The sequence below is a fragment of the Mirounga leonina genome, unplaced genomic scaffold, assembly GCF_011800145.1.
Source record: "Mirounga leonina isolate KUSES-001 unplaced genomic scaffold, KU_Mleo_1.0 Mir_55, whole genome shotgun sequence".
Taxonomy (NCBI): domain Eukaryota; kingdom Metazoa; phylum Chordata; class Mammalia; order Carnivora; family Phocidae; genus Mirounga; species Mirounga leonina.
The window spans coordinates 7,247,849-7,264,420 of NW_023270816.1; positions in this window are offsets into that span (position 1 = coordinate 7,247,849).

Below are 16,572 nucleotides of genomic sequence, written 5' to 3' on the forward strand. Positions count from 1 at the left end.
TGCATATACGACCTGTTCATCTTTGGATCCTCCAGAAATGACATATATTCAGTGCATATGGGACAGTTCTGTTAAAAGTGAGTAAAAGATGAGAATGCAGGATGCATCTCAGAAATCACAACAAATAGGCACTTTTATGTACTACGTTCTGGGCCTGGGATTTCTCCCCTTCATCCCACGTACCCATAAGCTCAAAGGCATTATAGCAGTATCTGTTGAAGATAAAGTGACAGAACGCAAACCTCTACACAGACTAAATATCAGAAATGAAATACTGAAAAAAAGCTTAAAAAATCACAAACAGTCTTTTGCTAAATGGTATCTTTGCTTCTAAATATGAATAAATCTTCATTATTTCCCAAATGAGAGAAAGTGACTTATCTCCTCTCACTGGTTTTATTATACTGATCTGGATTCAGAGACTTCTAAAGAACTAAAGGCGGCTGGAAAAATATCAAGTCCAAAGGCTTCATTTTACAAAGGAAAAATTTGAGCCCTGAAAGTCTAGGTCCTTCTTTGGGGCCACAGAAGCAAATCTGTGCTTTATTTATTTAGAGTCCTTTCACCAAACTGCACCAAACCATGTGCAGCCCAAGGAAGAAGACCATGGACCCAATTTGAAATATTAGCCTCAACTCTGTTGTTGAGCATTAGCAAAGTTATGGTAAACAACCACTGCCCAATACACAGTGCATTACATTTCTCCAAGTTTATTTGAGTTCAAGATAGTTCCATAAAATGGATTTCAGTATATTCAAACTCTACCAAAGTTTCTCTCCACTATGTACTTGGCAAATCTATTTACAGCTTTATATTATTTTACAAGGTTTTAAGTATCAAAAGAAGATGATAACAAATGGGGGGAAAAAAGCAGCATCACAATTGATCAAAATCTCTTCAGGTGCGAAGGTGACCACATGCAAATTGTAGGCTTTCCTTATATATATATATATATATAAAGAAAGCCTGCCACCTACCCAGCAATCACCTCCTTATGCCTGAGCCCTTTTGGAAATGCAGTCATCAGCACTGAGGTACAGAAGCATCAGCAACATAAAGACATTTCCACAGCTTTTAATTAACTCCTGGGATTTTTCTTTGAGAGAGTGTGTTGTTTTAGGAGCAGCAATTACAAGCTATTTTGGCCCCCTTGTTTGCTCCTGTGTTTCTGACTGTCTCTCTTGGATTTAGAGAGGGAACAATTAGGTTTGGAAAAGGGCAATGATAGGGTTCTTGCTTGACAATTGTAACCCAGCCCTGACTGAGTCACCATGGTCCTAGCAACAATGGAAAGGGGCTTGGGAGCATGATTTCCACTGTGCTCTTTGCAAGTAATTTCAGGACATTTATCTTTGACCTGTGTTTGCTTTTCTTTCTTAGTCCAAAATATCATCTTAAAGGCATAGCTATGAAAAGTTTCTTTGCTATCACTGAAGATTTTTGATGAAAACAAATGTGAAAGCTCTTCAGAAAAAGGTGACAACATGTTGGCCCTTTTCTGTTGAACACTGGAGTAAAACCCCTTTCCAGCAAGCTTTTTTTCTGTTTTTCCTTGTTTCCACTGACATTTTCTTTTCTTTCTTTTCTTTTCTTTCCTTTTCTTTTCTCTCCTTTTCTTTTCTCTTCTTTTCTTTTCTTTTTTGCCCCCAATGCCCTGCATTCAATTATCTTTTTTTTTTTTTTAAGATTTATTTGGCAGGGGTGGGGGGGCATGTGTATGCAACTGGGGGGAAGGGCAGAGGGAGAGAAAGAGAGAGAATCTCCATCAGACTCTAAGCTGAGCAAGCCCAATGCTGGGCTCGATCTCACGACCTTGAGATCGTGACCTGAGCAGAAACCAAGAATCAGATGCTTAACAGACTGAGTCCCCCAGGCATCCCTCCAATAGTCTTATACACGACTTCCTTCTTCTGTTGCATGTGTATCTTCGCTTACTCATAATGCCGTCATAACATTTCTAAATCATCACTTAGCCAAGATGTTAATATTCAGCACTTCAATCTGTTTTCTGATCCATTGTTGTTTCTTTTTTTAAATTTTATTTTATTATGGTATGTTAATCACCATACATTACATCATTAGTTTTTGATGTGGTGTTCCGTGATTCATTGTTTGCGTGTAACACCCAGTGCTCCATTCAGTCCGTGCCCTCTTTAATACCCATCACCAGGCTAACCCATCCCTCCACCCCCCTCCCCTCTAGAACCTCAGTTGGTTTCTCAGAGTCCATGGTCTCTCATGTTTGTCTCCCCCTCCGATTTCCCCCCCTTCATTTTTCCCTTCCTACTATCTTTTTTTTTTTTTTAACATATAATGTCCATTGTTGTGTCTTAATACTTTTTGTGTTTTTTTCTGGTTACTACAACTAGTATTTCAGATCATCACATCACTCCAGGCTTCATTTAAAGGATACTTTAAGAGTTCGTATCTCATTATCCGCTAATTGTTAAAGGAAAACATCAGTGTTGCTGCTTGGAAGGATAAATAAAACTCTAACTTAATGGACGTAGGAAAATATATTTAGTTTAAATTTTTCTGGGACCACCTACTAAATACCATATTTATTAAGATTTAGCAGTTTTAGTTTCCATCCTTCATTCATTTTTCTCTTTTACATGTACACATATAATTGATGTATGTCACTTCACTAATCTTAATCTCCTAATTTACAGCCATCTCAAGTTCTTTCAGAAAATGATGGTAAATGTAAATAAAACTTGAACAACCAGTTCAGAAACTCTGTAGCCCTTTAGCCTTGAACTATATATTGTTGATATTTATCATAAGATGAGGATTATGATTTATCAGCAATTTTTTAAAGATTTTATTTATTTATTTGAAAGAGAGAGAGAGAGTGAGAGCAAGAGAGACAACATGAACAGGGGAAGGGGCAGAGGGAGAAGCAGATTCCCCACTGATCAGAGAGCCTGATGCAGGACTTGATCCCAGGTCCTGAGATCATGACTTGAGCCAAAGGCAGATGCTCAACCAACTGAGCTACACAGGTGCCCCTATCAGCAATTTTTTTTTTTTTTTAATGCTGGTAATTTTATTTGTGCTATAGGTGCCTACTGAGATTATTTAAAAAAAAAATTATCACAATGCCATCAAACACTCTTGTTAAAATCTAAATTTATAACACCTGTAGCATTCTTTTTACCAACAGTTTTATTACAATGTAATTCACATACCACATGATGCAATTTAATGTTCTTTTTAGTATATTCACAGATTTGTGCAACCACAATCTCTACAAATTTTAGAATATGTTCATCCTACAGTCCCCCAACCCCAGTAAAACCCATGCCTATTAGCAGTCATGCCTCATTTCCCTCCACCCTACCTGGCCCTGGGCAACCACTAATCTACTTACTTGCTATATAGTTGTGCTTATTCTGGACATTTCATATAAATGGAATCATATCATATATGGTATTTTATGACTAGTTTATCTCACCATGTTTTCAAGGTTCGTTCATGCTGCAGCATGAACCAGTCATTCATTCCTTCCTGGTGCCCAGTAACATTTCCTTTTATGAACAAACCACATTTTATTTATCCATTTTTAAATGGATAAATGATGATGGACATCAACTGGGACAAAAAAATGGTTGGGTGGTTTCCACTTCCCAGTATACTTTCACGTACAAGTTCTTGTATGGGCATGTGTTTTATCCCTCTTGGTTATACACCAAGGGGTCAATTGCTAGGTCACAGGGTAACTGTGTTTCACTTTTTGAGGAACTGCCAAAACTATTTTCCAGAGAAGCTGCACCATTTTGCATTCTCAACCCCCAAATGTATATAAGTGCTCCAATTTTTCCAAATATTTGCCGATACTTCTTACTAAATGTCTTTTTGATTATAGTTAGCCTTCGGAGTATACAGTGACATCTTATTGGGATTTGGATTTACACTTCCCATACAGCCAATGGTGTTGAGTATCTTTTCATGTGCTTATTGCCCATTTGTCTATCTTTTAATCAGCTAGCTTTGTAATTTAGCTCTTTAAAAATGTTCTTTTATAAATCTGTCATTCCAGTTAACACACAATATCATTAGCTGGTTCCTACTAAAACATCACTCTCCATATTCCTGAGAATAAGGTGTTTTCTTTATTAATACGTGTGATCTCAACTTCAAGTCTCTCTTAAATTGAGCTGTCTGCAATTTCTGCTTGTTCCATTGCTTGTGATCCTATATGATCCAAGATTTTTGTTAGAATTTAGTAATTATTATCCTTTTTTTTAAAGATTTTATTTATTTATTCATGAGAGACAGAGAGAGAGAGCGAGGCAGAGGGAGAAGCAGGCTCCCAAGGAGCAGGGAGCCCAATGCAGGACTTGAACTGCCATACTCCAGAAAGGAAGATAACTACTCAGAAGAATTACCCACTGATTTTTTCTAACAGAAAGAAGCAGCTTTTGGGGAAATCAGAGGGGGAGAAAACCATGAGAGACTATGGACTCTGAGAAACAAACTGAGGGTTCTAGAGGGGAGGGAGGTGGGGGGATGGGTTAGCCTGGTGGTGGGTATTAAAGAGGGCACGTTCTGCATGGAGCACTGGGTGTTATATGCAAACAATGAATCATGGAACACGACATCAAAAACTAATGTATGGTGATTAACATAACATAATAAAAAAAAAAAGAAAGAAGCAGCTTTTTATTGTAGACATAATAACTGTGCTTTGGAATTCTCAGGATCCACGGCTATCTAGAACAACTCTCTCTCTCCAGGAAAGTAAAGGTAAGATTGGGAAAGACCAGCTGTAATTTAACATTATAACAGGAGAAAATGGGAATAGATGGGAGAACAGGTCACAGTGGTAAGATGCAGAAAAATTACCGAACTCAGCCAAATGCTAGGAAATACATAGATTACATGACAGAGATTAATAATGCTCTCACTCAAATGATTTTTTTTTTAATTCTGTGCTGATGGTATTTCAGGTTTGGTAGAATGCTTTGATATAAAATTTTTTATGCATTAAATGGAGCATAATTTTTGTCTCTTATATTTTCTTTGCATTCAGGCCCTAAAATGAAAGCCCTCGGACATGAAAGCATGTGCAGAGACCCTGGAGAAGTGTCTGTCTCTGCACAGTTCATTTTGGGAGGTGTGTGAAAGTCCAAGGGGAGAATTCAGGCTGAAAACTGCACCACCTGCCCTTAACTACCTCTGCCCACCTCCCATCACTGTAATAAGTTACCTAGTGCTTTAAATGGAGCTATGCTGAACTGTATCTTCTGTGTTCTTCTCTTAAGGACGAGGAAAATATAATGATTAGGGTAAAATTTGGAGATCATGACACAAGCACAATATCTTTGCTTGCGTCGTTCTTATTGTAAACTTAAAAGCAGTTTGCACAATGTCCGTGCTAAAAAGGACAGGGGTTTATCATATTTTTTAGATGAGTGAATAGTAGTCCAGAAAAGCAACATGATACCACAGGTTACTGCGAGGTTCGAGTATAACTAGAAGGGGAGTTGCCTCCCCATTTCTGACCCAGCCTCTTCCACCACTTACGCCGGCCTTGCACCGCTTTGGGAGAGGACAGGACCAGTGAAGTGGTCCTCACAACGTGGACACAGCATCGCTGGGAGCTCTCGTGACAGGCCCATTGGAACAAGCTAGGCTTAAATGTGAAGAATGAATGCTCCTTTGGGGGCATGTTCCAAAATGTGCAGTAATAGTCTATCCATTTTCAGGTGTATACACACACACACACACACACACACACTTGCTGCCACTTCCCTATTTGATAGTTGAAATTCCAACAATGAAAAAAGAATATCTAATCACTTAAAAAAAAAAAACAAAAAACCTTACTTGCTGATGGTGTGGGACAAATCAAATATAATCAATGCAATCTAAACTGCAAGAGGGCAGCTGGCCTGACTTCACACGAATAACGTTACTGCACTTTTGCTAATGGAAACTTCACACTACTCATCAAGTGCTGCCATCTCCACCAGGCTCCCCCCACTTCCTACCTGGACCTGTGTGATGGCTTTACAAGTCTTTATTTAATATATCTGAGTGGTAACAACATTTAGAAGAACAACTTATCTCTAGAAAGAGTGATATGGAAGAAGACAGAAAGAAAACATTGGAGAACGGTTACAGTTTTGTGGTGTTTTTATTCCCAAGTCCTAGAAGAGTCTCCTTGGGGCTGGTTGATGGCCTCGACCTCAGTTAACTATTAATCCTAGAGCCTGAAAACTCACACACCAGCAGCCAATTGCAAGTATTTCAATTTAACGGATGTTCTTTAGATAATCCTTCCTCGCTCATTGTATACTTTTGAAATAGCCCGTATGAGTTCCAGTTTTCTCCACCACATGAACAGAACACAGAAGGACCCGCATCGGCCACAGCTATCAGCAGGACCAGACAGGCCCTTCCCTGAGTGCCCAGAGGCAAACCTATTCCACACTCCCTCTGTCACAGTGATCTGGGTAACGGGCGCAACGCCCTGAACTAGATTTTAAGCTTCTTTATTAGAGATACTCCAGTAGCTACCACAATGTTATAACTGTAATACCAGCTCCTTGAACACTTGTTAGATGTGGTTTTTATTCTGCCTGTGGCCTAGGTTCTTAGTCATTATCAAAGAGAAAATAATAATCAGAGGGTTAGACTCAGTTTCTCTCAAAACATCAGCACTTTGATGTACTGCCACCCTCCATTCAATTGAAAGGTCAGTGTTCTGCATTAAATGACTCAAAATCCCTTTTTAGAAAAAAAGGAGGTTATGGATGTGTGCCCTGTGATCATTACTGCAGTCAGAGAAGGATTCAGACAAGAGACATATACCTCTAACCAATCTTTGAAAGGCTAAGTGTGATGGTCAGCTTATCAGTGATGAGGAGCCAGGTGTGCAGACTTTGGGCTCATGATACCACCTGATAGTTCCTGAGAATTGTCTACACCTTAGTTCATACACTCACCAAACTGTGACACAGAGAAGCAGATAATAAACATCATCATCCCTATTTTGCTATGTAGAAAACAGACACAAAGAAAGCTTGTAAGTGCTCTCTGCAGTGGAAGGGTTCCAGAAATTATGTGCACAATCCAAGTTTCTGTGAGTCAAATTCCACTTAAGATCAAATAGTTTAGCTTGGGGTGCCTGGGTGGCTCAGTCGGTTAAGCGTCTGCCTTCAGCTCAGGTCATGATCCTAGGGTCCTGGAATTGAGCCCCACGTCGGGCTCCCTGCTCAGTGAGGAGTCTGCTTCTCCCTCTCCCTCTGCCCTCCCTCCCTCTTGTGTGCATGCTTTCTCTCTCTCTCTCTCTCAAATAAATAAATGAAATCTTTAAAAAAAATAGTTTAGATTGACTCTATGAAGCTTTCTTTTGCAATTCCTTTTGTGGGTAAAATATGCTTCTTGAAAGTAAACAGCAATTCCATAAATAAAACTATCGATGGCAAAGATAATTTGACATGTAGATTTTGCCTCAAGTGGAAATGTTAGTTTTCACCTTATTGCTTCTCAGCACCAAACATTCCCTGTGGTAGGTGGTCTGTGATCAGTAAAATTCCTCCAAGTTTCTCCTTCAAAGTGAGCGTGCTGCCAGTAGAGGGCGCCGGGATGAAGGGTCCCCTCCAATGTTCTGCTTGCACAGTGGGCCTGAGGACATAGGTTACAGCCAGCCCAGCCAGGGTCCAGAGTACAGTCTTTACGAAATCTTGCAGTCTCCTCACTGCATGGGAATCAAAACCCTCACGTGGCTTGTCTGCAGCTGCTTAGGCTCAGGGGTCCACACAAAGCTGCAGCCCCCCTGCAAGTCACCTTCTGACCTGCGTGCTCTGAAGGACTCGTACCCTTCAAGGGTCTGGATGCACACTGGAGCCCGTACTACCCATGGAAATAGCCTGCTCCCCCACCCCACCTCTTGAAGGTAACCTAGTACTCTTCACCAGTTCCAACTTGGCCAAGCCACCAAAATTTTCTGCTGACCCACAGCTTGACCCACATGTTCTCCAAGGAGGCTGAAACTTCCTCCAAGCTTATTCTTTGGGTTTGCTCCCTCATACCTAGACTAGCATATGGAGTTCCTTTATATCTAACAGTCACTCTTTATCCCAATTAATACTTATATTAAATGCCTCTGTGTGGCTCCTTTCTCCTGCTTAGATAGAGATTTCCACACTGAAGATAAGCAGAAGATGAGTCCAGAGTAGAGAGGAAACCCTTGTCAGAGCATCAGGACTACCTGTGTGAAAGGTTGCAGACCCTTTCGAGGCCAGACCAGGGAGGCTAGAAATTCTCAGGATGCCAGGTTCTACATGGATTATACAGGAAGGGTCATCATGGCGATCACTTGACTGGGGCCAAACCCACCTACTAATCTTGACCGTTCACCGTTCATCACCGTTCATCACTATGTGAGTTCTTAGCTCCCGGTTATTTTCTACAGTTATTTCTGAGAGGTAGGTTCTACTTTAGCTTGTTTTACAGATGAGGAAACGAGGAAGTGACTAACAGGTCAGGCTCTGCTGCTTAATAAAAAAAAAAAAAAAAGTGAAGCTGAAATAATTTAGATGGGAGGGGCATAGATACCATCCGGGTGAACTTTCTAGCTCAATACCTGGAATCGTGATTACCTTTGACATAGGCCACGTTCCACTCTTACCAAAATTCCACTCAGGTAGCACAGAGAAGCAACAGTAATACCTCACAGCCTTCACTGCGCTCATTCCCCTGGAGAGGACACACATAAAGAAGAAAATCGATGAATAAAAAGCTCTATGGCCTGTCAGTTCATTTTTAGCCTAGTCAAGTTCTATTTGAGAGACTGACTAAATCCAAGGAAATGGTGTGAGCATCCTTCATCCTGAGCTATGGTCTGAATGTTCCTGTCCTCCACCCCCCCAAAAAATTCACATGTTGGAACTTCAATTCCAAAGTGATGGTGTTAAGAGGTGGCGCCTTTGGGAGGTGCTTAAATCATGAGTGCGGTGCCCTCATGAATAGTATCAGTGTCTTATAAAGGAGAACCCAGAGCTCCTACCCCTTCTGCCATGTGAAGATACACAGAGAAGTCTGTAATCCAAAAGAGGTCCATTACCTGACCTTCTGGTCACCCTGATCTTGGACTTCCAGCCTCCAAAACTGTGAGAAATAAAGTTCTGTTGTTTGTAAGCCACAGGGGCTGTGGCATTTTGTTACAGCAGCCCAAGCAGATTCAGACACTTTGTATTACCTGAGCAGAGCAAGTACTCAAGCACACCCATGGGTCCCTCAGTGGTGCCTTTTAGGATATTTCTGGGTAATGCTCTCCAAATCATTTGCACTTATCTCTGTAATAGGAATCCAGTGCAATTCCATTTCTCAAACTCTTAATGTTTGCATAACTTGCACGTTGGAAGAAAAATAGCCCCCTTGAATAACGTAATAATATATCTCTCATCTGCTCATTCATACACCGGATCCCTTTCCTCAGGACAGATTTTATTCAAATATTATTTCATTGCAATATCTGTACTGGACTAGTAAATTATTATACATTCAGTTACACTCTGACCTTAAACATTTTAAACAAAGTTAAATGTGTACTTCAAGTTTCACAGGAAAAATCAGATTATAAATAATAAATCCTGGGGCAAATAATGTCAGGTTATATTTCAAGAACACATTTCAATGTATTATTAATATTTCCAATTTTAAACAAATATAACCTGATAGACATTTAATATTTTTTGAATATTAGATAAATAGGTAGTAAAACTGTGAATATCCATCTTTGTTAATAAGGGAATTTAAAAAGTTTTAGAACTTTTATTTCAGAGAGTCAGGCTCATCTGATCTTATTCATTAACTGATCTGAAAAACCTCTCATGTTCTCAAGTAACAGTGACAAGCAAAGGAAGTACAGAGCAGGTTAGGTAGTGCGGGGGTCAGTACTGCATCTGGACAGGACCTGGGTTCCATGGAGAAGGAAAGAGAGTCAGTCCTGCCCCTTCCCCACCTCTCACAGTGTAAACCTTACAACCTTGCCATCTTTTCCAGACCGAAGCTGACATGGCCATTCAGGTCATGGCTGGTTCCTTGGGAAATGCTCTACCCTCTAAGCAATTCTAAAATAGTGCACTGCATCTTGGAAACCCCTGATTTCGTTGCTTTTGAAGCTGTTGAAAGTTTCTTTGATGCTCATGAAAATTATTTTTGGAAAATGAGAAAGAACATTCCAGTGCCAAATAACCTTCAAGTCCCAAAGACTGAGACCCAGAGACTCAGTTAATAAGAACGTTGACATTATTCCAATCAGATCTCTACTTGGAACCTAGAAACTAGTTAACCTTCCTACTCCCCTCACTTTACAGTTAAACAAAATCCCTTGTCAGCTATGATGATCTGTCATGATCTATGTTCCAGTTGCTGCATTTCTGTATTTCTCAGGGTTCTTCTTTCATGTTCCAACTCCCCACTTCCTACTTCTTCCAACACTTTGAACTGTGCCCATTGGACACCATTCTATGTTTAAACAAAGAAACAAACAAAAACCCAATTTACAAAGTTGTCAAACACTATTCTTCTTCAGTCACCAAGGTGTACAACCATGTGCTTGACCATACCTTTACTCAGCATTACTGCTTTTCTGATGTCTTAAACTCCACAAGCCTCAATGCCTCACTTGGAGGCCTCTGCTCTCTTGTGCTAATAGTTATTTCACTTCATTTCTACTGTCACCCTCCACTGTTCTTCATCATTGTGGTTATTTCCAGCCCCTTCCTTTGTCCATTTCAACTCAGTCTCTTAATTCTATTCTTTCTTTACCACTATCCCTAATCAATTTAGATAGCAGAGTCAAGCACTTAAACCACTGTTATGAATATTTTCATTTCCAGTGACCCCTCAGGTAGAGTTACATATATCTATCAAAATCCTAGGCGTGAATCTATTTTTTTTTTTAATCCATTTTTTCCACTCCTGTAACAAGACTGCTCAACAATGAAAAATCACAGAATGGAAACACTTGAACTCATAGTCTTCAGTCCTTGATGATTCTTAAAACCAAATTGCTCTCCTTTTATGTGTTCCTATTCATGTACTTTTCTCTTTCGTGAAACTCAGAGAGTAACATCTCCCACCTCAGACAGAATGGAGGCCAGAGGTGTAAGGAAGTGAAAAAAATTGCAGTCAATTTTTCTTCCCTATCACTTTAAAAAAATCTGTCTCTATCTAGACCCTATAGAAATCCATCTTTATTCTTTCTTCTAGTTGCAGTGGAAGATAAAGTTTCTTCTAGTCATGAGCTAATCTTGCCATGTGTTTAAAATAAGCCCCTCATAATTCCTTTGGGAGTTTATTAAAACATTAGGTACTATAATAGCTTCTTTCCAGGACCTATAATCTATCTATCTTGGCTCTTACCCCATTCCCCACAGTAAATAAACACAGTCATATCTCTCCTGTCATAAACAAAAACCTTCCACTGACTCTCCCCCTTCTCCCGTTACTGTCTTTTTCCTCTTTCTGTTCAGTGAAGCTTTATAAATAAAAGTCAATACTTCTTGCATTTCCTTCTAACACATTGCAGTCTGGTGTCTGATCTTGCCACTCTATGGAAACGGTTATTATCCAGATCATAATTGGTCAGATAACTTAATCCAGTGAACATTTTTCAGTTCTTACATTCTGTTTATAGCCTTTGAAATTGATTGCATCTTAGGATTTTTTTTTTTTTTTTTTTTTTTTTTTTACATCTTAGGATTTTTAAAAGACTCTCTCCTCTCAGTCTTCAGTGACAGCACTCTCTATGGCCCTTTCTTCATCTCTTCCGTCTCTAAACTAATTGTGACGGAAGTTCTTGGCTCTTTCAGTGGATGTTTGCCACATAGAGGCATGTGAGCAACCCATCCTCTGATATTGCAGTGTTCTTTATTATATGAGTCTTTGTCAATAGGCAGAGATTGCCTTTCTCTATAGAAGCTAAAACGTTCAGAAATTTGCTTTCCAGCCTTCTTTACAACCCATATGTGCACACACTAGCTTTTGACTAAGGAGCCAGTGAATGACAGAAGCAGGAGCGCTAAGGAGCATTCTGACAGTGCTGATGGGGCAGCAGAAACCTCTACAGAAGGCAGTATTGGCAGGGCCAGGGGCTAAGGCAGTCCCCAGTGCTAAGAGCGTGGGCAGGATGAGCCACAAAGTCCAGTCTTCAGGGCTGGTGGCAGCAGGTTCTAAACAACGGTCAAGAAAATCATGTTTTTATCCTCATAGAACTGAAACGGTGAAAGCCTAAACAAATATATAACATATGTCATATAGTGACAAATGCTAAGAAACTATAAGACAGGGTGGTGTTGTAGGAGGTGGCAAGTATATGCATGAGAATGTTGTAACTAAAATGATCAGAAATTACCAGGCTGATTACTAAAGAGCAAAGCTGTAACCATGAAAAATATCTCGTGGGGTACTTTTCAGGCAGAGGGAAGGGTCGATGCAAAACCTTAATGCAGGGACAGATTTGGCAATTTCCTAACAGGGCTGGTGTGGCAGTTTGGAAAACGTCACTCTGACAAACTTGGTGAAGAGCAGTCTGGGTCCCGTGTGCAGAAACGGATTTTAGAAAATCAAAACTGGAAGCAAGTGGAGCAATAGTCAAGTTGAGAGATCTTGGTGACTTGCAGTAAAGTTACAGGAATCAGAATGGCAGGACGTGATCAGATGCAGGATACATTTTGCAGGAAGAACTGATAACACGATGATTGATAGCAAATGAGGTATGACTTCTAGGTTTTGGACCTTAGCAACTAGATAAATGTTGTTGGCATTTGTGCAATGGGGAAGATGTTGGGGAATGTAATTTGGAGGATAAAGAATGCTCTTGTGGACAGCTTAACTTGGCTGTGCCATCCAAGACACAGAAGACATCATACAGGAGAACCCTAGGCTAAAGAACTTGAGACTTAGTAGAGACGGAGTTGGAAATGTAAACTTGACAATGGTTCCAGGCAGTGAATGTATGCACAGAAAAAAGATGTGCCTGGCAACTTAACCATTTGAAGTCCAGGAAAAGGATGACCCAGTATAAGAAGATCAACGATAGAGAAAAGAGAAGAAAATCAGAATTGGAGTTGCTCTGGAAGCATGCGTGTGAATAAAATGTTTCAAGAAAGAATAGATCCTTAAGAAATGGCATGAAATTGATGATTGGATGTGGAAGGGTGCAGGTTACTGGTGTCTTTACCATGAGCAGGCTTAGTGAATGGGAGAGCTAAAAGCCTGAAGAGTAGGTAAAGACAAGTGAGGAAGTAGAGCAGGGCTTAGAAGGGACCCTACTAAAAAGTTACGCTAAAGAGGAATAGGTGCAGGAGTTGAAGCAGATTATGAGGTCAAAAAAGATCTACATATTTCTATATTTGTTAAAGAAGGGCATGTTTGTTTGCTAAACATGATCTACTAGAGTGAGAGAAATAATGATGCAAAAAGGAGAAGGGATAATTGCAAGAAACAAGTGCTGGGGAGAGCGAGAAAGGATGGAACCTAGAGCAGAAATAGAATAGCTTGAAATGCACCTGAGTAATTTATCCATTTTAACAGGAAGGAAAGCAGGGTACCTCAGTGCCAAGGGAGATAGGCTGTTTCTTTTCCTGCGGTTCCTATTTTCTAAGCAAAATGAGATGAGATGTCATGAGTTAATGGTGAGGTGGAAGCAGGAATGTTGGACATTTGGGGTGGGGGAGAAGATGTAAAATAGATGTGTCAGAAAGTAGGAGTGTAATTTATAGCAATTCGTAGGATTGCCAGGCAGTAAGAAGGACCCACTTGGGAACTGTGGCAATCAATTTAAAGAGGGGCTAGTTAACACTGCTGTGAGTAGGAATTGCATTCTATTTTCTCTGTATCTTCTGAGCCCTCCCCAGCAGGGACTAAATGAACAATAACAAATAAATGTCTGCATTGGACAGTACTCCAGATTAGAAAATCCTTCTTCAGATGAAATAGATCTCAGGCTGTATAATAAATAAGCATACATAATCCGTTCAAAAGCCTCTTTCGCAAGCCCTCATTATCTTAGTGATCATTGTCATCCTCTATATTTCTATAATACTTCCCAGTTTGCAAAGTTCTCATTGTGAAATTGTATTTTTTAAATAAGAATTCTGCCTTTTAGCCAATTTGCATAAGTTAGTATTCCACTTTACATTATTACATCAAAGAGATTTAAAAATAAGCCTATTTTTGGAGTTAGACCATCACACATTTGAATCCTGGCTCAAATGTTTATTAACTGTGTGACCTAAGACATATTACCCAAACTACTTTGGCCTCGGTGTTTTTATCAATAAAATAATAACATAAATGTCTGTTCAATATGCAAAGTGCACAAGGAGTTAAGTGTTCAGTCAATGTTAACTATAATTGCAAAGTCCCACAGCGGAGTAAAAGAATCAATGTTGATATCACAAATTAGGATATGTCATGACTGTCCAACATCTGGTGTCTGAAATGCCATAAACAACTAGAAAACTCGACAGAATGTATGAAACAGATGCTGGTCCACAGAGAGGAAAGGACTCGACCCTCAGGAGAGGAAACGCATGAGGGGAGCCCTGCCCTTGGCCCGTCTTTCTGCCCGAAGTGCTTGAAGGCAATGCTACTGGGAGCAGCTATAAGCACAGCCTGGAGGCCTTGCTGAGGTGAGAAGACAGACACTGGAGTTCAAGGAGGCTTTGGTGGCTGGGATTTGTGGGGCAGAGTTCTAGAGAAGAGGAAGCAAAGCACAGGAAGAGCATTAGAAATCAACATAGTGGCCTCTCGAATCCTTGGCTGAATACTAAGCTATGCAGGTGGAGAACAAACTCATGAAGCCAGCAAACAAAAACAATCATGGAACTGAAGGCTGAACCAGGTCAGGCAATCAGAGGGCGATCATAGGTGTTTGAATTCCCATCAACCAGGGTGGGAAGACCTTGTAGGAACACCCCAGCATTCTGTAGAGACCCCAGAAGGGTCATGCCTAGTGTTAGACTCAACTAGCTCTAGCACAAGAGCCAGTCCAGAACAGTCTTAGCAAAACTTGAAAAGAAGCTTAAAAATGCTCAAGTATCAAGACTATTGCTTACTTCCATAAACAGTAACTGGTCCAGGGTAATTTGTCCTCTCCCATTACTGTGGCTTCCATGTGCAGATGAAATGTTAGAACAAGCTGTGGACAGCAGGCAGCACAGGGCTGTGATCACTGAGGCGAGGGAGGTGCAGGGGTAGTGCAAGCAGGAGACAGGAGCTGGGGAGACCAGCACAGCTAGAATTCATAGTTGGACTAGCTGGGACAACATTGCACTAAGAAAGGACTCCAGAAATCTGCACAGGCATCTCCTCAAATCCATGACAGATTATTTAATTGTGCATGCCTAGGGTAAAACTCCATAAAAATTCCAGGCAAAGGACAATTCTCAGGCAGTTACAAGCTGAGTAATTCCCAGAACTCACATAGGACTCAGAGATGTTTGAGTTCCTACCCATCAGACCAGAGGGCCCTGCTCACTAGGCAGACAATCCAGCAGAGCTCCCCAAGTCCATGGCTTAGTAGGAGAGCTAAATAGCCCCAGGGTAAAAACCTACACGAGGCCAACTGTAAATGTAGGAAAGTGGCCTGGATAAGGGCATTGCTTTCATTTTCAAAAGGGATATATACTATTTCTTAGGCTAGAGTGAAACAAATAAAGCTTGAGGCAAGACTGGTGGACCCAAACCAGAAGCTGCTGCATTCTGTGGAAGGGAATCTCTCAGATGTGGGGCATGGTTTCCCTCCATCTTGTCTTCTTCCAGAAGGCTGGGAACTGTCCCAAGCAATGGGGTGTGATGCAGACAAAGGGAGTGCTAGGGAAGCGGTTGCAAACGTGTTGCTTCTAGGCTTACTCCCAATCCACTGCAGATCGATCTGGTATTATCTATCTGTTTCCTTGGATATCTGTGACTTGGGAATGCCTGTTGCACAAGCTGTGTGTGAGTGACATATCTTTGGCATTCTTTGGCATTCTTAATGTTTTTTTCTTAATATAAATACTCCAGTTTTATATTTTATATATTTGAACCTAAAATGTCCTCTTTGGTAAACTGTGTTCTCAAGTAACGAAACGCATCAGAAGCAGCTGCAAGTCTGTGCATCTGGGAAAGGTTTGTCATGCTTTCTCACCATGAAGATCTCTTCAGAGCATAGCACCTTTTAAACTGCCTTGTTTTTTTATCTAGAGTGGATTCTTTGCCCCGGTGCTCTCTGGAACCCCTCCTCAACCTTGAAAATATTCCATGAGGATTCTGAGTTAACTGATTCATCCTTGACTTGTCTTCCTTCTACTGCAAGATTGGAAATGAGCCTGGGCAGGAAGGTAGAACAGAGAGGTTAGGAGATGGCGGGACAACTGAAAGGGTCAGAGTGAATTTTCACATGTCTACACATGTACTGAAGGATTTCTGATCCAAACATCTGATCCTAGAGTGTTAGACTTGCTTCATATTGCAGACCCATCCCTCACTGTGTGAGGCTCCATCTGCAATGTACAGCAGGGTGTGTGTGTGTGTGTGTGTGTGTGTGTGTGTGTGTGTGTGTGTGTG